Genomic DNA, 23,123 nt, shown 5'->3' on the forward strand with positions numbered 1-23,123 from the left:
TTCCTTTTCAATTAGGGAGATACATTTTAGGTCCATCGTACTTTATACATCTCTGCAGCATAATATGACACTGCAAATTACAGGACTGTTGGTCTAACAAAGGGTCACAGCCCCTTCAGGCAACAGAGTCAACTTACGCCTGACTTAACCTGTTTTTTTACAGTCATCAACAACTCAAGACTGAATCAAGCACAGGCAGACAATTTGTGGGAAGACACGATGTGAGGACATGGGGATATGGGTAGAGAAGGGCAGGGGATGTGCTGCTCACAGGAAATGAAAAGCTCTAAAGCCCAAAGCATTTCCTTTCATTTTTTTCCATGTAGTTCCCTTGAGGTTATGAAGCTGAGTATTCTCAGAGCTAGGAGCGGACTGGCTTATTATAAACTCTTTGTACCACCTTCTGATATTTCCAGACCCTCTGTGATGACGATTGACTCAGACTCAGTTATTCCTCAAATCAAAGCAGATGTGCATCTAAGGTGTCCAATGTTAGCATCTTGGAAGGCAGCAAGATTAAAGAGCATGTGGAATTTTGGTTGTCACTGATCTGCCTTTTTCCTTTAAAGATGGTTCTCCTGTTTATATAAAATAAGTCTGGAATAGTAGAGTTTTGACAAATAAGAAAGGGATGAATTTCTAAACTAATTAATGGCATATGCCTTGAGAAGGAATACATAAGAAACATTTCAGTTTAAGTCACAATTTCTTCGAGTCTGGGAGATACTGAAGGCATTTCAATAAATGTCACACGGTTTACTAACAAATCCAGTGCATTGTTTCAAACTGTCTTTTCTGTCAAATTAGAGGAAATTTTAGACTAAAAATAATACTAACAATAACAATACAGTAGTTAGTCACTACCGACTCTGTATAGTATCCACATTTTACAGATGAGGATATTGAGGTATAGTACAGTTGAGTAATGTGCTTACATCATGTAACTTCAGACACATAAACTGGCAAGGATATAAGACAATTTTTTGACATGCAGCCATGAATTGATTAAAATCACAAAATTCTCTGCATTTTCCTCCATTTTCAAAAGAAAAATCTGTTCCCTGATAGGCATTAACTTATAGAATATATGCAGTAGAATTAAACTGAAATTGTTTAACTGAAGTGTACCAAAGAAGTCATTAAAATAAGAAAAAGATTCTGAAAGAGGGGAATTCTCTTGTAGTCAATGAAGCAGAGCCAAAAATTACATTTCTAGATTGATTATAATCACAGAAAAAAGAAAATACATAAATATTTTTAAAATGTCAACTATAATTATTGTGTACTTGTGTTAGAATGATTGGCAAAGATTTTTTTCACACTTCTTGCTCTATAGTTTCTGGATGTGTGTATGTTTGTAATTAACAAGAGCATGTTTTGGAAACAAAATATGTAAGCCTAGCCTCTTTTTGCACAAAATGGCTGTAGATGTTATAATATTTTAGCTCAATCTACATGTAGATTAATTTTTATGATCTTTGATTACCAGTCATAAAGTTGAGGAATTCTTTTATTTTTAAGAAAACAGAAGAATATAGTCTTTATATTCATTTTGGGCAGTCGTTAGTTAAGACAACACACAGGAAAAAGAGAACAAGTCATTAACTATGAAGGGTATTTTATTTAAAACACAAAGTCCTGCTTTCAAAGTGCTTAGAATCTATTGAAGACAAGTTAAACTCCATCGTGGAACTGATGTTCAGGATCCTTAGATTGCATGCTAATTTCAAATATGGGAGAATATATATACATTTTTTTTTCCAGAAGCCCTTCTTCCCCATTTAAAAAAAATATATCATTTTGCCAAGGGAAAATAAATGAAACGAAATGGTTTGGAGTTGACTCAAACTGTGACTATTTGAATTCTAATTTGGCTCTAAACTCAGAAAACAAAGTCTGCCCTCCTGGTATAATACTTTTAAAGCAAATGGAATCCATCATGCATGAAAAACTAATCTCTGACCTTTAATGGTAATTTTACCAATTGAAAAGAGTTTCAAACACTCAGTTGTGGAAAGGAAACAGACATTTGCGCACAGTCTGTAGACTCCAGCTCAGCTGAGAGTAATTTTCCATTGATGAGGAGAAATCATGGAAAAGACACAGCTATGGCTGGCTTTAGGCTGGTCCTATAGAAATTTTAGCCACGATTCTGTTTTCTCTTTTGTGTGGGTAAAATATCAACCAAGTCTGCATAGAATAGATGTTACTAATGTTTTTAAGGTGATCTATACTTACAGTCTCTGATACAGTTTTTTCTGTTAGATTTACTGACTTACAGAGTTTATGTACTTGCAATACTTATACAAGCACAGTTAAAATTCTGCTGGGAAAGCAAAAAGTACTTTGTTTTGAAATTATTTTTACAAATGTTATAGAAAGGTTTTCAACTACTTTAAATTTTCCATATCAGATGGTTTCAAGATGTATTTTTCCAAATGCAGAGGTGGGAGGATATCTTCTAAACGCTGAGCCATTTCTGCAGGTATCAAGAGGGAGATCAAAGAGTAAAATAAAACAAAAATCTATCCTGCCCCCAGCCCCCAACACTTAAAAGCAATGAAATATCACCATCAAGGATTAGTGAAGAGCCACCTGGCCCCTACCCACAAATGCCAGGATAGTCCTGATGACATCCCCAGACACATCTTTCTGAATTTTTGTGGCCAATCTTGTGCTCTCATGCTTTAGAATTCCAAGTGCGAGAGAGAGAGAGAGAGAGAGAGAGAGAGAGAAGGCAAACTGACTTGTTAGGGGTGAAGTGTTGATAAGGCTAGAGAAATACTAACTAAGAAAAAAAAAAAGAAAGAAATACTAACTAAGCCTAAATGAATTAACACATGTAAAGCACTTAGAACAATTCTTGACATTTAGTCTAGAAACTGAGATGACTACACATAATATCAAAAAGGCATCTTTATTCTATTAAAATATAAACTTATCTGTGTTTCCAGACTTTATAGACACTCTATAAGGCATTATTTATGAGAAGGTTTTAAGCAAGGGGAAAGTAGGGTGAAATATTTTTAGTAATAACTTATTGAATTTTAACTTAAAAGCATTTACTTGTAATTATACTTATTTGATATAATTTGTTACCCATATTTTGTCTTCAGCAACCTGTAAAAAACCTTTGAGCTACTAACATTGTTAATGACCTATTTAAACTCCAATAACTATTGAGTTGTGATGAATCTAAGTTGTAAAGATTGAAAAAAAGTGATACAAGATTTGATTAAGAGGATATAATTTATCAATGATAAATAACAGTTTTCAAAACCACTAAAATCAGAGCTCATATTTTCCTTCCTGATCTCCCTCCCTTGCTTCATTTCCTCTTTCATTTCTAGTCATTCTGCTTCCTTCTCTTCCATACTTTTTGTTTATTCACTCTCCAAACAATCCACCAACCAATTGAGCAGCAATGATTCATTGGGTTTGTTAATTTTTTTATTATGACAAACCAACTAAGTAGTCTACTATTTTTTCAACTGATAAATTTATTTGTAGCAAATAGAATAATTTAAAGTTCTTTGATCTCCAAAGTCTGCTACTCTAAGGACTCACCCCAGCAGGAAAGTACTTAACTCAAGGATAGAACAGAGTTTCACAATGTTCATATTAAACTTGACCTGACTCTATCTGTACCTTGTTTGGTCCCCATTTATTATGTCTATTGTGCTTTCATACCCTCTTCTGACTTCTCTTCTACTCTTATTCCTCTATCCCATGGCACTCTCATAGGTTATCAAAGCACATCTGCTAGGTTACCTAGATTACATGTCCTATCCTGCTCCCTGGGAGAGCACTCCAGGAAACTGGCTTTGACTAAGACCTCCTCCTATGATAGGTACAGTGATGAATCCTCAGATGTATTGGCTGCCTGGACAAAATACTTCGGCTCAGAGCTGGAATCTGATTTTTCAAGCACGATCCCTTGAACAATTAATATTTAAGGGTCTCAGGAAGACTTAATTTGTGAAAGATTAAGCATGAATATATTTTTTAAATATGCCCTCTTGGTCATCTTCTTATTTTCATGTTTCCCCTGTTCTTTCGTCTCTCTCTATATAAGTCCTCCAACATGAAGAAGAGTCTGCAATGGAAAAATAATCAAAAAGCCAGAGCTTTGCTCTGAAATGTCTATGGGATGGAGAGAAGAGAAGAAATCACATATTACTGTCTCATTGGTATGAAAAGGAACCTCAGAAGAGAGCTATACCTGGAAAGAAACTACTTTTTTTCCCATTGTATGTGGTCTTTTTGAGTCACTGTTCATTGCTAGCAGCATAGAATGAATTGAGAAAGGTGCTCAGTGAAATTTGGGAAGTAGAGAGAAACAAGAAGTGAACTCCCCTGGCATATTTTATGACTATGTTACCAGTATCCATATTAAAAGATGATATTCTAAAAACAGGACACACACATAGAAGTTCTACTTAACTACCATGAGACTATTTGGGCTTGAGAATTCATGGATCAATTAATGCAATTGTAGTCACGTATCTTCAATGTAGAAACTAAAAAATGGCTAAAATCTCTTTCTTATGCAGCAGTTAAGGAGAGATTTAGAGATAGCATAGTTTGAGGAAGTCTGTCAAGTCTAACATATGCAACTAAGCTATGCCATGATGGGAAAATTATGTTATTTCCATAGGCCACATATTTTCTGAGAGATAATTAAAACACATTACTAATATAATAATCAGCACAAGGTCTAGCTTGGCTTTCAGAAATGTGCTAGATTTTTAGAAGTAGTCCAAAAACTACATATTAAGGAAAATAATGAAATCATTGTTTTAGTTCTTTTCACTCACATGTGGTGTTGTGGAGGAAGTAACATTAGCCTCTAACTAGTCCTAGAGGAATAGACTGATACTGTTGCCTGAAACTAAGCAAAACTAATCATTACCATGAGATACTCGTGAAGTATCTGGTTCTGATTCTGACCAATAATTAATCAGCTCAATGAGCAGTTATGTGTTCCTGTCATCCCTTTGGAAGGCATTAGTATAGGGCAAAAAAGGGAGGTCACTCAAATTTGGTTCCTCTCCTGATTATTGTCTAAGAAGCCAAATGGATACTCCCTAGTTGAGAACCCTGGTGTTTCAGGAACTGTGGGGCATATGGGTCAAATCCCATGACATCTCAAGTTTCTATCTATCTTTGTGTCACAGATTAGATTATTATTCAGCAAATTATTTTCCAGCCAATTATCTATTGCCTTCCCTGCTCTCCCCCTCTCCTGCCAACTCTGAATGATATCAAGCTTGGCCATATTACAAGTTCCAACCAACAGAATGTGGGCACAAGTGATACTGCTTATTTCAAATGGAGGCCTTACATGTTATAAAGTATTTCTACTTGTCACCCTGGGAGTTCTCTGAGAAGAACAGACCCTGGGAGACTCTTGATTCAAGAAGGAGAAACACAAAAAACAAACATGAAGATAGCCTGCAGCCTGAAGCAGCGTCACCCCAGCCCACAAGCAGACCCATGAGCAAGACACAAATGCTTTATTGTTACATGCTACTGATATTTTACGGCTGGTTGTTATGTAGCATTACTGTATCTATAGCTAACTAACACACCTTGCGATAAAGATCATTACAGGTAATACATATAATTTTTTTTTGTTGGTATCCCGGGTGTTGTGACCAATACAAACTGCATTTTATTGTACCCATTTGAACTTGCCCTAGCAACCCAGTGAATTGCCATGCCTCATGGAGAGTGCAGTGTTCCTATCCCTCTACAATTCCCATTTGTCTAATTTCAGATTCTCCCATTCTTTTACCACTTGGGAAGAAGCATTTCTTTTTCTAAACCATATCTGTCTCTTGTTTTACTTAGCACCTCCATCAACAAATTATATAGTACCTCTAGCATGGTCTACATCACTTACTGGTGAACACATCCCTTAGCACTCGAAAGTACCCTAAGAACAGGAATATCTTTCTTGAATTTCAGACAGAATAGGCTTCCTAGATGCCATGTCAAAAATCTGAGTGATTACAGATCTCCACTCCTCTCATCTCCTATTAACCAAGTCTTGTTTAGTCAGAACTCCTAAATATCAATTAATTCTATCTGCCTCTCTACAGCCCCATCACCATTTTTTCCCTGGGATTATTGTAATTGATTCTCATCTCTCCCTACCTCCACTCTTAATCATATATAAGCAATATCCTACAGCAGCCAAAGAGATTTTTCTTTTCTTTTCTTTTTTTTTTTTTTTTGAGTGCAAATCTGATTATGTCATTTGCTACTTAAAATCTTTCACTGGCTCCTCACCATAGTAAAATGAAGTATATATTTCTTTATGACTTATTACACCTTTTATTACTTAGCTAAGTATGCTTCTCTAGTCTGATTTCTTATTGATGTTACCCCTCCTGTATGTTATATGTTAAGCAAACTGAATTTTCTGCATCTCATAAACCCACTACGTTCTCTCTTATCCCCAGTCACTTGCACGTGATATTCTGATATCCTCTTTCTCCTCTCATCACCATTGTCTTGGTTATCTTCTTGTCCTTTATATCTTAGGTCAGTAATTTCCTTAGAAGATCACTGACTCTCCTTTGCTCCCATAAGCCTAGCTAGGTGCCTTTCTTGTGTGTTTCTATTGCATCCTGGACTTAGATGATTCCCCTAGCACTTATTATCCTGATTTCTGATTACCTTGGGGCTGATTCTACAGGGGGTCTCATCAAGAGCCATTTCTCCTTCCAACTAGACCCTTAATACAAAATTCAAATATCCACACATCACTGCACTTACTTATAAAGAAGGTGAGTCTCAGTTCCAGAACCCATGAGGGAAATCCGACTGTACTAACTAATCATGAAGGTACCATTTCTGTGGTGAGGACATGGGATACAATTCTGAACAATGAGATGTTGAAGAGAAGTCAGACATAGGAAGTCTGTTTAAGAAATATGTGTTTCCATCTTAAAAGACTTAAAGAAGAGAATATCCTTTCTTTTTCTTTTTTTTTTTAACCTCTCATAGTTATCTGAATTTGATAGCTACAGCTGTGACAGACACTTAAGATCATGGAAGAATAAGCCAAAAAAATAAAAAAATAAATTACTAGTACTTGAGGATGGCAAAAACTAATGGTGGACAGGACTCAGGCCTTTGATAATGTCATTGAATTACTTACAGTGACTTGAGCTTCCCATTTGAGGGTTGCTTATATTTTAAGCCAGTTGAGTTACAGTTTTCTGTTACAGGTACAAAGATTCTAACTAACACATTGTCAATCTTCCTCACTGTACTGGTACTAATAACAATTCATTCTTGTATATAGGAGCTGTAAAAGAACTAAGAATTACAAAAAAAATCTTGGAAGGCTTCATGGCCTGATGACAACTGAAAAGGAAGACATTATTAATGTGGTACCATGTAGAGAATCAGAGTGTTTGAGGAAAAGGCTATAAAAGTCTACTGATTTATCCCCTGGGCCAGAAAATAAAATGAAACTGTGACAGTCCTTTAAAAAGCTGAGTATGAAATGATCACAGGAATCATATTGTAGCAAATCCAGAAGCCTTGAGAAATGTCACCTGGCAAGAAAGTGGCTACTAAAATATTAAAGTTGCAGCATGCATTCTGTTTTCATTAGGTAATACTTTTTCTAGGACATTCATCAGCTCCTCTCCCATGATGCTGTAGACACTGACATAGGTGTAATCTCTAAAACACATCATGATGATGAAAAGAGTATCCTCCTAAATAGATGTCTGTTCTTGGGAAATTCATATAATTTGCCTGGGTCTCCCCTGCTTCATCTCTTAAAACAAAAGGGCTATATGAGATAATTCTTAAATTCCTTTCTGATTTTCATAATTTCCTGAATAGATAACACAGTGGGGGTGGGGGGATACAGTTCATGGGATAGCCCACTTCAGTTTAACAAGTATTTCTGGAGCATTGATCATGTGTCAGGTCCTATAATAAGGTAATTTTACATCTAAACATTTCCTACTAGGGGGATCCCTGGGTGGCTCAGTGGTTTGGCGCCTGCCTTTGGCCCAGGGTGCGATCCTGGAATCCTGGGATGGGCCTGCATGGAGCCTGCTTCTCCTCTGCCTGTGTCTCTGCCTCTCTCTCTCTCTCTGTGTCTATCATAAATAAATAAATAAATTTTTAAAAAAATAAACATTTCTTACTATATTTATCACTATTTTTCATTCTTGGTAGCTCTTTGAGAAATATTTATGGAATGAATAAATACATTATTATGCTGCTCTTTCTTACATGTTAATACAGAAAGCAAAAATTACACACACACACACCGATACTCCAAGAAACTGGCTATAAGTGAAATATCAAAACATTTTTTGAAAAACTGAGTTATGATTCTTAGCAGAAACTCAAGTGCTCATACAAGTGAATGGTTTCTGAACCCACAGCTAAAAATGCCTTGTTCCTTCTGAAAAATGGAAAATACATTTTGATTCCACATAAAGAGCACTTCAATTTTATCTGCCTTTGTCCTCTTTGATGCTTGCCCGGGTCAATAATTAGCACACAGCTTCTGGGACTGAGTGAAAGGAGATGATAAACAAGTACAAATGAGTTCCCTTAAAAAAGCAAAGCGAGCAAAGCAAGAGAGCACTTGAGACTTGTCCTGTCAAGGTGTACACATTAGCCAGCCAAGAGATGAAAATTAAGAAACCAGAACCAAGCTACATGCACTTACTTAACCTAGTCCGCAGTTAATATAATGTGTTTCACCTTCTACTTTAGTGAGAACTAAAATTATCTAAAATTACTCTAAATGTTTTTCAAAAGCATCGCCCGTTTTACTGGGATTCTTAAACTACTCATTTTTTTTCAAACTATAAGACAAAGAAATGGGGGAACAGTATGACATTCTGGAAAAAGTTCTGTAGATCAAGAGCCAGGAAATCTGATTTCTGGTCTTAGAATTCCTACACACTTGGATGAGAAACTGAACAAACTGTTTAATCTTTCTGATGTTTCTTCATTTGCAAAATAAGGATAAAGCCCTATTCATTCTAAAGACTAATGAGGGGATCAGATGAGATAATTGTAAGGAGAAACCCTTAACATACATACATGCTCTACAAATGTAAACTACTTTATGTATGATCATCAGAGAACTCTCTTATGAGCTAAAATCTGGCAATATTACATGAGGTCCTAGATACAAAGGGAAAGACAAAGAAAAAAACATAAATAACAAAACACATTACACCTATTCTTAGAAATGACACAATAATCATAAAACAGTATTAAAAAGCATGTGGTACAGCAGTTAACTGTGTAGACTCTGGAGACAGACCAGTAAGATCTGAGGTCTGACTCTGCCATTTACCAACTGTGTGATTTGGAACATACCACTTCATCTCTCTATTCTTTACTTTTCACATCTGTAAAATGGGGGTAAAAAGTAGAACCTACCTCGCATGTTTATTGTTAAGAATAAAGTACCTATATATGTAAAACATTAGAATGGTGTTGGCATATGGGTCTTACACACGTGTAGCTGCTATTTAGGGATTCATTCTACGAGGCTTTAAACACTAGGCTAACCTAGTTACCATTTGTCTCACATTGTTTGAAAAATAGTATAGATTTCCCACATGCACATCAGATGATGGAAGTCTCACAAGGGCATGGTGTAGAACAAAGGAAAGCAACTTCAATATTTACTTCACAAATTGACAGCCTAGATGAGCTACACTTTCTTGATGCTTGCCGTAGATGGTAAAACAAAGCTATCTCATGAAGGACCTTGGAAAGAAACAAAGAAAGGAAGGAAGGAAGGAAGGAAGGAAGGAAGGAGGAAGGAGAAAGAAGAAAAAGAAGAAAGGAAAGAAAAATAAAAGAACAGAAAGAAGAACAAGAAAAAAGAACCAGAAGATAAAGAAGAAGAAAGAAGAAAGACAGAAAGACTAAATAAGAACTAAGAAAAGCAAGAAACAAAAAGAAATAGACATCCCACTCCTCCCCCCGAAAAAACAAAGAAAGCAAAGAAAGAAAACTGCAGGTTTCTTTAGTTTTAGATTTTCCTCAGATACTGAAATAATGACTAAAAGTATTTTTTTATTTGCACTGTGATTTTAAAAATCACTTTCACATCCATTACCTCATTACTTGAGGGCTATTAAAGGTCAACAATGAAGTCACTTTTACCAGCGCATAGCTCTTTGAGGAATCGAGTCAGTTGAATATTTGCACTTGAGAAAAAAAGGTGGGCTCTTTGCCAGACACTTTGTGGCGGCTCCCAAGCCTGAGCTTTTCACCTGAGCCAACTGGAGGCCTGGAAGGATCCAAAGGGGCAGCTCATCCGCTCAGCAGATCTTGCTGCCCTTGTACTGTGGCCGGGCCACATTTTCCCCAGGCAGCTCTCTGTCAATAGGTGAATCATTGACTGTATCTTCCTCTAAAACAAGGCCATTTTGAATGCTGAGAAGAATGACTAGTCCGGGACTTCCTTTAGGATTTTCCCACTGGCTACACCCAGGGGCATCATTCCATTTGTTGGATTCAAAGGTGATTTTCCATGAGACTATACCTACTGGAAAGGAAAGTCTTGGGCTGTTTATCTAATTTGACAACTGTTATACCAGCATTGTTGATGCAGAGTCCCAAGATCAGACAAATATGGCTGAGTACCATGCCAAGGTTTTCATGGGGTCCTACCTCAAGAAACCTCCCCTAGAGAAAAGCATTGACATAAACCATCTTTTAAGGCTCCGGTTCAATCTAATCAGAATGCTTGCTTCATAAAGAAATTGTTCTAGAAATTACATTGCCTGATCAGGTTTCTCTCTTTTGTCTAAATACTTACTGAAATACTTAAATATGTCTTGACAATGAATTGTACTAAAGGCAGGTAATCTTTTATCATGAAACACAGTGTAATGTCTGAAGGTCCAAGATTTGGATTAACTATCATGGTAAGACTTTAGGTATTGAATGGATAAAATTGAGCATATCTGTATTCACCCAGGGACAAAACAAGATGGTTCTAAAGTTCTTTGATCATCTTGTGTTCTTTGATTCGGGTCCTTCCTCCTATGATTTGAACATAAACCTTTAAGGGTTAAACAAGAATATTAAAGAATATAAAACATCTAAAGGAAATTATACATTTCTGCTTATTCAGAATCTTTCCCTCAATATCTACAGCCTTGCCTGAAACACAGTAATTATTACAAAATATTTATAAAATAAATAGCTCTCTCAGAAGTTTGGGTCATTGTAACCACACTAACATTTTTCTTTATCTACAGACACAATGGTGTTAAACACAGCAAGGGGAATTGATAGTATTAAATAATAACAAAAATGTTTTCGTTTGCAGGAACATAATAACTAAATTGCACAAAGTCAAAAAGTAATCTACAAATTAATTACAGACCATTATTAAATGAGTCAAAACCATTCTATAAATAAATAATGCAGTACTTTGCTAAAGGTTGTTGCTATTATGTGTAAGCCCTGAGGATGAAAACTAGGAGTCCTATTTTTAATATGTTTGTCACATTAATTAATGAACAATATAAACAATTCATGTAAGCACGTCAGCTAAGCTTTACTCTTGGGAACCAGCAGGACATTTCAGTAACTCAAGAGAGGGAACACTCTCTTGACTCGGAAAGCTAATTCTAAATTCTTGATTTTCCCCAATGAGTAGGGTTTAAGCAAAATATGGCACAGAAATGAAATATATAATCAAAGCCAACTTTCCTTTAGTAGGGGAAATATGATCCTTTCGCTATTTTGAGATGATTTGGATGCTGTCTCCAAACTGGCCCCAGGCAACCTCTTCTGTGTGGTACTCATGGCACCTTCTCTTGCATCATTTTCTCTCTTGTAGAAGGAGGGGGAACATGCCTCCATGCTCTCCCATTCCCCACTAATGACAGTTCAAATCTGTTCTCGAGAAAGAATCTGATCTCACATATTCATACTTGTATGAAATCAAATCATCATTTTACCTTCCCATGAATATTTGCCTTTTTGGTCTTACCTCTGTGTAGAATGATCAAAACACAAAAACTTTAGGCTTTTTCTTCTTCAAAAGAAATTTTGAGCATTAGACATCAGAAAGATAAGGTCTCTTAGTTTATTTGTTTTTAAAATAATTTTGTCACTGAAATTATATATAAAGAAATTTAGTCCTATGGCTTCAGCTATTTAAAAGGAACTGTAGGGACACTTGGGTGGCTCAGCAGTTGAGTGTCTGCCTTTGGCTTAGGGTGTGATCCTGGAGTCCTGGGATCGATTCCCCCATCGGGCCCCTGCATGGAGCCCCTCCTTCTCCCTCTGCTTCTTTCTCTGCCCCCCCACCCCCTTTGTGTCTCTCACGAATAAATGAATAAAAATCTTTAAAAAATTAAATAAAAAGAACTATAAGTTTCATTTTTTTGGTGGTTCAGGCTCTGGCACTTTGTTTATATTCAATACTGGCTTACTTGGCTACCTCATCAGTTTCTTAATGTCTGACACACATTACTGACTTCTTGATGGATGTCTCTACCTTATCTAGCACCTTCTGAATGAAAACACAGCTGAAACTATATCCATCCTTTTCTTCCACCAAGCTGCCATCCTTTTGGACTTGCCCATTTCCCAGTCTTTACAGCTCAATCATGACTGACCTTTTACCTCCATGCCCCACTGCATTAGTTGTGAATTTCAAAGATGTTTTATCTATACAATATGTCCAGAAACTTCCTTCTTTCTAGTTCTACTTCCACGAACTTAATTTATCTCATTACTCTTTTTTTGTTGTTGTTGTTGTTTTTAACAAAAATAATATTTTCTCATTCTATTAGTTTGCTAGGGCCACTATAACAAATACTATAGACTCTGTGGCTTACATAACAGAAATTTATTTTCTCACAGTTCTGGAGATAGAAGGACAAGATGAAGGTGTAGGTAGACTGGTTTCTTCTAGAGGCCTCTCTCCTGGTCTTGCAGATAGTCATCTCCCTTTGTCTTTACAAAGTCTTTCTGTGTCTGCCTGTGTTCTAATCTCTTCTTATAAGGACACCAGTTATGCTGGGTTAGGGACCATGCATATGACCTCATTTTTAAAAATTTATTCATGTTTTTAAAGGCCCTATCTCCAAATATAGTCACATTCTGAGGTACTGGAGTTAGGACCTCAACATGAATTTAGGGAGAACACAATTCAATCCGTAACACTCATGTTTCCTATGGCACATGCTCTCATCCTAGAGTATTGTAGTTCCCCCTTATCCATGGGAGATATGTTACAAGACCCCTAGGTACTGAATCCTATATATACTATTTTTTTCTATACATGCATACCTATCATAACATTTAGTTTAAAAATCAGGCACAGTAAGAAATGAACAAAAATAATAATAAAATAGAAAAATTATATAACAATATACTTGGTATAATGCTTGTAAATAAAAATTATGTGAATGTAATCTTTATCTCTCTCTCAAAATATACATTTTTTAAGATTTTATTCATTTATTCATGAGACATGCAGAGAGAGAGAGAGAGAGGCAAAGACACAGGCAGAGGGAGAAATAGGGCCCATGCAAGGAGTCCGATGTCGGACTTGATCCCAGGACTCCAGGATCACACCCTCGGCCAAAGGCAGGCGCCAAACCACTGAGTCACCCAGGGATCCCCTCTCTCAAAATATCTTATTGTACTATACTCACTTTCTTCCTCTTGTGATCACATGAGATGATAAAATGCCTAGGTCATGAGATGCAGCAATGACATAGGCATTGTTAGGCTACTAGTGACCTTATGATGATATGTCAGAAGCAGGATCATCTGCTTCTGGACTGTGGTTGACTGTGGTAATGGAAACCATGGCTTAGGGAGGACTACACTAATATTTTTTCCTAGAACCATTTTGATAGACTATAGAAAAACTGTTCCACAGCCACAGACAAATCTTTAAACAAAGCACCACTCTGCAGAATCCAAGGCCTTTCTGCCTCATGTTAATTTCTCTATTTCCTCATTGAAGGCCTTCTACAATCCAAATTTCTGTTTTCAAGTTTTCTTTCCTATGACTGCATTAAAACACAGCTACTCTGAATTACTGACACACAGACCTCTATCTTACTTCTGTGGCTTCCACTTACATTTTTCCAAAAATGGTGTCATTCTGCAAGACTCTAATTGAATGCTAGTATTCTTTAGCATAACTTTCTCAATCTCTTATATACCCTTCCAAAGAATAATTGTTCCCAGTTCCTTGAGCCACAGCCCATCTGTTCAACCTCCTCCCATTTTATTTATCATTGTCTGCCAGTTTCCTCACTCCCCAAATCCTAACTACTCCTTTAACAGAAAACTTGTTGCATCATGGGTGCTGAATAAACACTTACTGAGTTTGATTAAAGCCAGCTTATTTGCCATCAATTGCTTTAGGGGTTTAAAATATACCAAACAATTATTATTTATTCTTGTGTTCATCCTATAGACATGGCAAAAGTCATGGCTTGATGATTAAGATTCACCAATGGTTATTTTGGGTGATTATTTTTCTCCTGAAAATAACAGATTTTTCACTTTAAACAATTACAGATTGTTAATTTTATATCTATACATTTATTTGTGCAAATTTATATGCTTTACCAAAATTTTTTGGTGTCATCTGTGAAAACTAGAAGAAATACTCTTATGATCAACATTATGGGTTAGAGAGCCTTAGGATCCATTACTGACTGGCTTACCCCAAAGTTTCAGAGGATTTGAGGTTAAGGCACTTTTTGATTATTTCTAGTTGATTTTCCATTGTATGTCATTCTTTCCAAGGTTTACTCTGCATTTGGCCTGAATATTTTCATTCTTACCTATCTTCTTGTCTTTGAGAAAGCTTAACAAATTAACTTAAGGCTTTGAAAGCATGATCTGAATATAGAGCAAACGTGGCCACCTCTGATAGTCTTGTTCATATAGCCTTTTCCATTTCCCAATCATCCTTGCTGCACTTATTATAGAGACTAGAGAATAAATATTAACTTTCCAATTTCCTTCCCATTAGAGATGGCCATATGGTATGGTTCTGGCTAATGAGCTATAAGCTGAAATCTTTCAAGGGCTTTAAGGAAGGCTTTTGTGTTTCTAATAAATGGAATAGAAACAACTAGAGCTATCACTCCTCCTCAGTCCTCTCCCTTCTCCTTATCACCTCATGTAACACCAATGTGTTGTCTGTAGCTGCAGTAGCATCATGCAGTCGTGAAGGAAAAACCAAGAAAACCGCATAGACATTAGCCTTCTGTACTTGGTGCTAACATCATACAACAACTGAAATGCCTCCAGTGGCGACTTCATCAAGAAGTAACCCCTATCTGTTCAAGCCATTATAGGTCCAGGTATCTTGTTATTTACAGCCAAAAATATTTAAAACTATGGCAACAAAGTTGACAGTTCAAGTTTTTCCACAAAGAAAAACTCTTCCTTGGCCACAGAATGTGCTTCCTAGTCAAAATCCAGTTACAAACCCACAAATCCAGTTTGTTAGGTCAAAAGGAGGCAAGGGAAAGTGAGCTGGCTGTTTTCACATAAGTCGCTCACTACTAAGGGAATCTCTGTTATCCTCTTCCTTTTCCCTCAGGGATTTTTACTATATATATATATTTTTAACATATTTTAAGCAAGGAAAAAGTTAAAAATGAAATGGAAAGCAGGGATTTTTGTGAGTTATTCATTGATAGCCTTCACATAAGGATTATTATCACCTGCTTCTCATTAGTGAAGGAGGCACAGAATGGTATAGAATTTTGTTGTCTTTCTGTTTGCGCCTGTTCTGTTTTGTTTTTACATTCCCTGTGTAGAATACCTCATAATTGTGGGGGTGCCTGGGCGGCCCAGTCATTTAAGCATCTGACTCTTAACTTCAGCTCAGGTCTTGATCTCAGGGTCATGAGCTCAAGACCCATGTTGGGCTCCATTCTGGGCGTGGTGAGTACTTAAAAAAAAAAAAAAGCCCTTCTAATTGTGATCCATAGCTGACAAGAATATCATTCATTTGTAAAAGGAATTCAGGAAGCTGAGCGTGCCTCTCTAGTCCTCATTATTAGAACAATTAAAATCAGCTGTTAGGATGCTGATTCAGGGTTCAGATTTTTTTTAATTTATGTGACCTGAGGCATTGTTCATTTTTATGGAGAAATTTAGGTTCCAGTTCTACCAAGTTCTAAAGAGTTCTAATTAAAGACTCCTTGGGGAGCATTTCCTTGATCTGCTGGATTCAAGATTTTTTACTAAATAACCTGTTAAGAGTATTTCTGGTGGGGATATTTATCTTTAATTTTAATACCTTAATTGTTTTTTACACACATCCTGAAACCCCAGGGCAGGAATCTCATGAAGAAACACAAAATGGTGTTTATAAGGTATTAGAAGGAAAACGATACATTATTGAAGGATGTATGCAAATTGTTAAACCTGCAGGTCTTGTGTATGCTGAACCAAAGCTAACAAATCATACTGTTGCTTATCTGAAGAATAGATACCCTCATATGTTTAATGCTAATTATAGGGCTCTCTTTTAAGGACTAAATTTACACATAAAGTGCACAGAATCATTATTATGTCTCTGAGTCGTTTCAAATTGAATAGTACCTTGTCTCCATAGGTCTGATAGCCTTGTAAGACCAACAGAAGCAGCTCAATGTGAGGGATTAGGGGAAACAAAGGGGAGGAGCTGACCTGGAGAACTTTCCTTGAAGCTATCCCTTTATAGCTTCCCTTCCCTTCTCATTAATGAGGGTCCCTTCCCTTCTCATTAATGAGAAAGGAAGGGTCCATAGTGAGGACCCTTGCATAGTAAGGACTGGGTGCAAGGTATTTACGTGATTGTGTTAGTTGTGAGCACACTGGGAAAATCAGTGCTTCCCATCAACTCCTTGGTACCACCATTGAGGTTTACCAGGAGAGGGAGGGGAGATGTCCTAACATGGGCATATGACATTAATGAGGGCCTCTCCTCACCTCTTCATTCTTTGAAATGAGATTCTTCTTATTACATTACATTGTATGCATATCATCTATGGAAGAAATAAACCAGTCACTCTTTAGTCAAAATAATGAAAATCATCTGACTCGTCCCACCTTTCCTTGAAATGTTGCTGGTACATGTTTTTTCCCCCTTTCTAAAACACTTGACTAGCTCCTATTCACCTTTCATTTCTCAGCTTTTGTATTATTTCGTCCCACAAGCTTTGATTTTCCACTCCCAAATTAATCGGTTCTCCTCTTTATAGTATCTGTTGGGCTTTGCTTTTTATTTCTCCTTCATCTGATTATGTATTTAATTTTGGTATGATGAGTAGTGTTTGTCTTCCCTACTCATTTGTCAGGCTTGCGAGGGCAGAAACCATGCCTGTTTTATTCACCAATGTTTTCTTAGAGCCCAACCCAGGCCAGGATAATATAATGTAAGTGCTCTATACATTTATCGGTAGTAAAGGGCTCAGATTGCCTTCCTGGGCTTAGAGCATGTGAATTAGCCCCGAATAACAGCAACAGTTAGGAGTCTTCAGATAGTAAAACACCCCTTTTGCAGAAGAGAAACCTGTGAAGTTTAGAAAGTGCCCAGACTCTGGAACAAAGGAGGAAGGTAAAGAATTGCATCTTTTTCATGGTCTTGCCCAGGGTCATGGTGATGGCTAATAATCTTTATTACTCAAGAAATATATACTTTTTGCCCTTATAAGGGGGAGAGGGGAGGTCAATGCTTAGTGACTATACATGGAGTTGAACCATATAACACACATTCATCATTTTTACCCAAAGATCATTGTAAAATAAAGACACAAGGAGAATACTAATGATGGCTTTTTTTTTTTCTTTTTAAAGATTCTGTGGTACCATTATAAATGTCTCCCTCTTAGGGATAAAATAAGAATTGCTGTCTAGAATATACCTTTCTGTGTGAGCGGGGAAATGCCTGAAGGTAGAAACAGGAAAAGTTAGATGAGTAGCAGACTGCCGTGGTTTTATCATAAGCTTCCCATACCCTTGTTAATGAACAGATAGAAGCAGCCTTACAATCAATGCGATACTCACATAAATGATACAAATAGTTCAAAAGATTCCAATAATAAATTCCTAAGCCATCCCCTGCCATTTGGAACAAGTAGGGTTTGGGATTTTCCCCACCTCTATAATTCTGAGAAAATTGGTCTAGACTAGATGCGTATGACTCTATTAAGATGATTCCTATTCATAAAATGAGAATGCAGAATAAACCGGCTTCTGTAACAGTGACACCACTGGGAGGACAAATTGGCTCAAGAAGCAATAAAATAACTGGGGAGGCATCTTAAGGTAATCAATTTTGTTGTACCGCTTTTTGCTGTGACTCTGAAGAAAGCTAATTTAGTTTCTGAAAGTAGTGTCTTGCTGCCTGGAATTGGTACCCACAAGCTTCAAATACACCATGCCATGAACTTTAAGCTGCCCTTGAAAGAAGGGCAGGCTCAGCTCCCAGCCACCAGGGAAGGTATAATTTCACAAAGCCAGACAGCCGGGGAAAGTGATCCTCAGAGGGAAGTCTTGGAGGGAAGAACAAAAAAACCTTACAATTCTTTTTGCCTCTCCATCAGTAACCTCAACGGAACTATATTTGGATTATTTCTCTTTATCCCTATTATTGTAGTTTTGGAAGCGTGTGTTTGGTGGTTGTTGTTAGAAGCAGGTATAGGTAATAAGAGTTGAATTGCAGAGCGAGGCACCCTAGGGTTCAAACCTTAGCTACCTAGCTACTTAGGAGCCATGACCTTGAGCAAGCGTCTTACCCACATGACTTCTGCTCTCAGAGCTGTTAACAAAAGTTACATGTGTAACAATAATGCCCACCTCTCGGAACTGTTGTGAGGTTGTCAAATTACCACTCAAAATACCCGGCACAAGGCCAGGCCTATAGAATGGACTTAATACATCGAAATCTCGTTCCTTTTTGTTCATTTTCTTGGCCTTTTCTCCTTCCTGTGTTTCTCCATCTCCAGCGTATCAGCCTTAGTAGTAGATGATTATCTGGCGTGGCCGCCAAGCCTGCTGCCCACAGAGAAGCTCTGTGTGCCTGACACAGGATGCAGCCCCATTAGGGATTTAGTCTGTTTACTCAATGCTCAGTACATGTCAGAATGCAAATGCTCCTGAGAGGAAAAAAAAGCACTAATTTGTGTCTAATGACTTATTTACACTTTTAAGTCTCCTTCATTTTTTACAATTTACTGTGAGCAGGTTCTGCTGAGGGGAATATAGGAAGAAGAAGGGCTCCAGCTTTGAGGACGTGGGGGGTGTGCAGGGGGCACGAGATGGGAAGGACTAAGGGAGAAGGGATGTCAAGAGCAAGCTGCCTGCATCAGGCTCTCTGTTAAACTTGCCCCCACCCCACCCCCGGCCCAATTCCTTGGTAAATCAAACATGCATGCTTTTTAAATTGTCTACTGTTAGTTTTCATGTTTTATGGCCAAAATATTAAGGTGTGATATTTGTGAATGGCAGTGTTTTGTTTTCACAGAGGATGTTTTACAAAGTCAACCAAAAACTAATCCTCAATCCTGCTTGTTCCAGTAATCTGGTCCATTACTGAAAGCTCTTCCTTAGAATTTTATTTCAGAGACTGGTACATTAACATTGTATTAGTTCCACAGGTAGCTCTATTAAAAATTAAAAACAATGTGAGGACAATAAGTTGGATATATTTTAAATATATAGATCTAGAACAACAGGAATCTTATCTTTAAAGATTAGCAGCCTAAGTTGGAGTGGGACTCTAGAATGTCCTACATTGAGATATCACCCAGAAAGACACTATTAAAGTGAAATGTCTTCCCTTTTGTAAAAATAAAAGAGTACTAGTTGACAGTTATCTCCCAATTATTTTTAGATTACGTTGCATTTATTTGAGGCAAGTACATCCATGACTAGATTCATTAAGGTTTATAGGTTTTAAGAGCCTCATTTTCTCCATCCTTAAGATGTAGCTAATCTTTATACCGTATTTGAAGTATGAAGAATCCTTGAAGTATGAAGACATGCAGTCTATGTTAAGTTTTGTACTACTTATGCTATATATTTTCCTGATGTTTGCTGACTGTATTTAATACATTCCATAGAAATTATGTTAAACTTACATATTCAAGCAATACTGTTACTAAGGAAATTTTTTAAATTCTAAAATGGTGTTAAAAGTGTACTTCTACTCATCAAGAAAATTAACTTTAATATTCTGAAGAGTAAAGAGAAAAGCACGAATTTCATTTGTTCATAGATGTGAACTGAGCATGACTTCAAAAGTTATGGTGGACTACCATTATTTGAATAAAAAAGGAAATATAAGAGATTTAGGACCCTTAGAATTGAAGTCACTCTCTTCAAGTATAATCATAGACTTGGTGAGTAGTATCTTGAGATTAGCCAAAGTTAATTATTTTGTTTCTTAAACAGTATCTTGAAAAAAACATATCTCCTATATAAACTTTTCTCAATTCTGAATACGGAAGTGTTGGTTTGCCAAAAAAAAAGAGGTCATAGCCATTATTCATTCTCTATTCATTTTTATAATATAAAGAACATTTTAAAACAAGTTTCAGTTTTGCCAGAGTGGAACTTAGTAGCCAGGAGCCTATTGGCGTTTGCTATTATTATTAGTCCTTTTATATTCTCTTAATGGAACTAGTACTTTTAAAAGGAATTAGTACAAGTGAAGGACATTCATAAATCCCCCACTTTAATGGTGATGGTTGCAAACAGCAGTAGCAGAAGTAGTAAACATCTAATGTTTATGGGGTACTTACTATATGACAGGCACTATATTAAGCATTTTATACTACTACCTCACTAATTCCCACAGAAACCTTCTAAGTTGGGTACTACTATTATTTCCATTTAGTGGGGACACTAATGCAGAGAGAGGGTTCACAGCTACTAAGTGAAGGAATCAACCAACCTGGTCTGACTCCAGAGACCAGGACTATGACTCTCTAGGATGAACTCAGCAGGATACCCACACGATTCTACTAGAACAATCAAAATGATTTCATTAAGTCATTTTTTTTTCCAGCCTCCAAAGTGATTCTTAGGGAATTCTGAGAGGGCATGGAGATTTGCTTAGGATGATTTGCTTAAATCTAGGAATGGCATGAGAATCCTCCATCTTGTGGACTCTACTACCTACCACCTCCACTTCCGTCCTCATTCATGTTAACACAACACATTACCGTAAACTACTTTTCTTTGGTAGTGGGGAGGGATGTTATGAGGAAGAGATGTGGGAAATTTCACAGGTTAGAAATCAGGAGAACCACTGGTTTCATATATAATTTCATGTGAATGTTTAAGACAATCTCTCAAGGATTCTTTAAGGTTCCATAATCTATGATGCCCACCAGTAAATGTTGCATCGCTTGGTAAGACTTTATACTCCTATGTTATTTCACAAACAAATCTCACTTGACTCTCACAAAAAATCTGCAAGCTGACGAGGAAAGAGAAAAATAGTCTCACTTCACTCAAAGATAAGGTTTCAAGGCTTTATGGCGCAGTACAAACAGGACCCAAAGCTAGCATTTAGGTTCTCAATCCCAATCAGTCTTTCATGAGTGCAAAGGTGTTACATAATAGCCTATGGCTTGGTGAAAACAGTCTTCTCTGTGAACTACATTTTGCACAAGAAAACCAAGGGCTCAATAATCTCATACCCTTGTTTAGTGTATTTTAGGATTTGTTGAAGTGTCGAATCTAAAGGAGCTGGTTATCTCAAGAGAATGCCTGGCGAAGCAAGGTTGGAAGAATGCATGTCATTAGCTCTTGAAACCTGTTACCACTGAGTTCATGTTCCTAAATTATTTCTTTCTGGGAGGAAGCTGGAGGGGCAGGTTTTGAACCCAAGATAATCCAAATCAGGTAGAGAGGACAGGAGTGTGATTAGGATACTAATCAGGAACTCCAAGGTAAGTATGCAGCTTCTGAGGTCCTAGAGCAGACATGCCTCTGAGAAATGCTCAATTTCCAAATATAGAATAGCTAAGTAACAAGGTTTTGCTTCTCGCTTGAACTCAATTTCTCAATGCCGTAGGAACTCTTGACGACAGTCTGTTATCATGATCCTTGATGGCATTTTTAGCACAATAATGGAAAAGAGTAATAAAATAAAAAAAATAATGTAAACTAGGGAATAGATTATGAAACTTTAGTCCATTAGGTAACCAGTATCAACTGTGTGTGTGTGGCCATTACATTTCTGCTGGCAGTGATGTATTTGTTGTTGTCAGTGCTTCTCCAAATCCCAAGTTCTTACTTAGAAGTGTAGTTTTATTAGAAGCAAACCTTACTCTACATCTACTGTAAACAGACTCCTAGACAGTGATGAGTCTAAATATAGCTTTCTTTGAATCTCTCTGGATTACACACCCCAGGTATAAGAAGAAATGCATCCACGTATATTTTTAAATCCAAGGTTTGATTCTCTGATCAAGTTAGAAGTGAGCCATCTGAATATCACATGATATATTTTCCTAAATATTTTATATTTTCTCTAAGTCATTTTCACTTGTGGTAAATAATAAAAATCAACAATGACAGATAATAGGAAGCAGCTGAATATTATTCAGCATTTCCAAGTCATGGTCTCTAGATATATATATGTGACATATAAATGCATCTGAAGGGGAAGAGGTGTCCTGTGGTAAAATAAGTTTGAGAAAAAAATGTAATAAAGTTCGATAGATTTTCAGCACTTCCCAGTGCCTTTAATATGCTAAGGAATGGATAATGTTCCACAGGGTAACAGAATATGCATGACTTTTCTGAAAACTATGTGAGCATAAAAGCATTATTTTGCAGAGTAGTTCCAGGGACCAATGTCTCATGGATACATTTTGTCACATGAGCTTGGGAATCACACAGGTGTGAATTCCTATTATGGCTCAACGTTGCTGCACAACCTTGAAAGAGTTAATGAAATACAGCAGCCCCCAGTAGCCCCTCCCTTACTCGTGGTTTCTCCTTCTGCAGTTTCAGTTACCTGCGGCCAACCACAGTCCGGAAGCAGAGGATTCCTCTTCTGGCACATCACCAGAAGGTCAGTAGTAGCCTAACGCTACGTCACAATGCTCGCAAGA

The 23,123-nt window shown here is 37.0% G+C and overlaps 1 protein-coding gene and 1 long non-coding RNA gene across 19 annotated transcripts in view; one reads left to right on the forward strand and one right to left on the reverse strand.

Annotated features, from left to right (window-relative positions):
- PDE4D (phosphodiesterase 4D) overlaps positions 1 to 23,123 on the reverse strand; it is a 1,400,346-nt gene that overhangs the window by 308,702 nt on the left and 1,068,521 nt on the right. The window lies entirely within an intron of this gene.
- LOC111094481 overlaps positions 1 to 23,123 on the forward strand; it is a 67,879-nt gene that overhangs the window by 24,888 nt on the left and 19,868 nt on the right. For both annotated transcript variants that reach the window (XR_005355567.1, XR_005355568.1), the window contains exon 2: positions 23,017 to 23,083. This is a non-coding gene — a long non-coding RNA (uncharacterized LOC111094481). The remainder of the gene's footprint in view (positions 1 to 23,016; positions 23,084 to 23,123) is intronic.

Source organism: Canis lupus, chromosome 2, assembly GCF_011100685.1.
Source record: "Canis lupus familiaris isolate Mischka breed German Shepherd chromosome 2, alternate assembly UU_Cfam_GSD_1.0, whole genome shotgun sequence".
Lineage (NCBI taxonomy): Eukaryota > Metazoa > Chordata > Mammalia > Carnivora > Canidae > Canis > Canis lupus.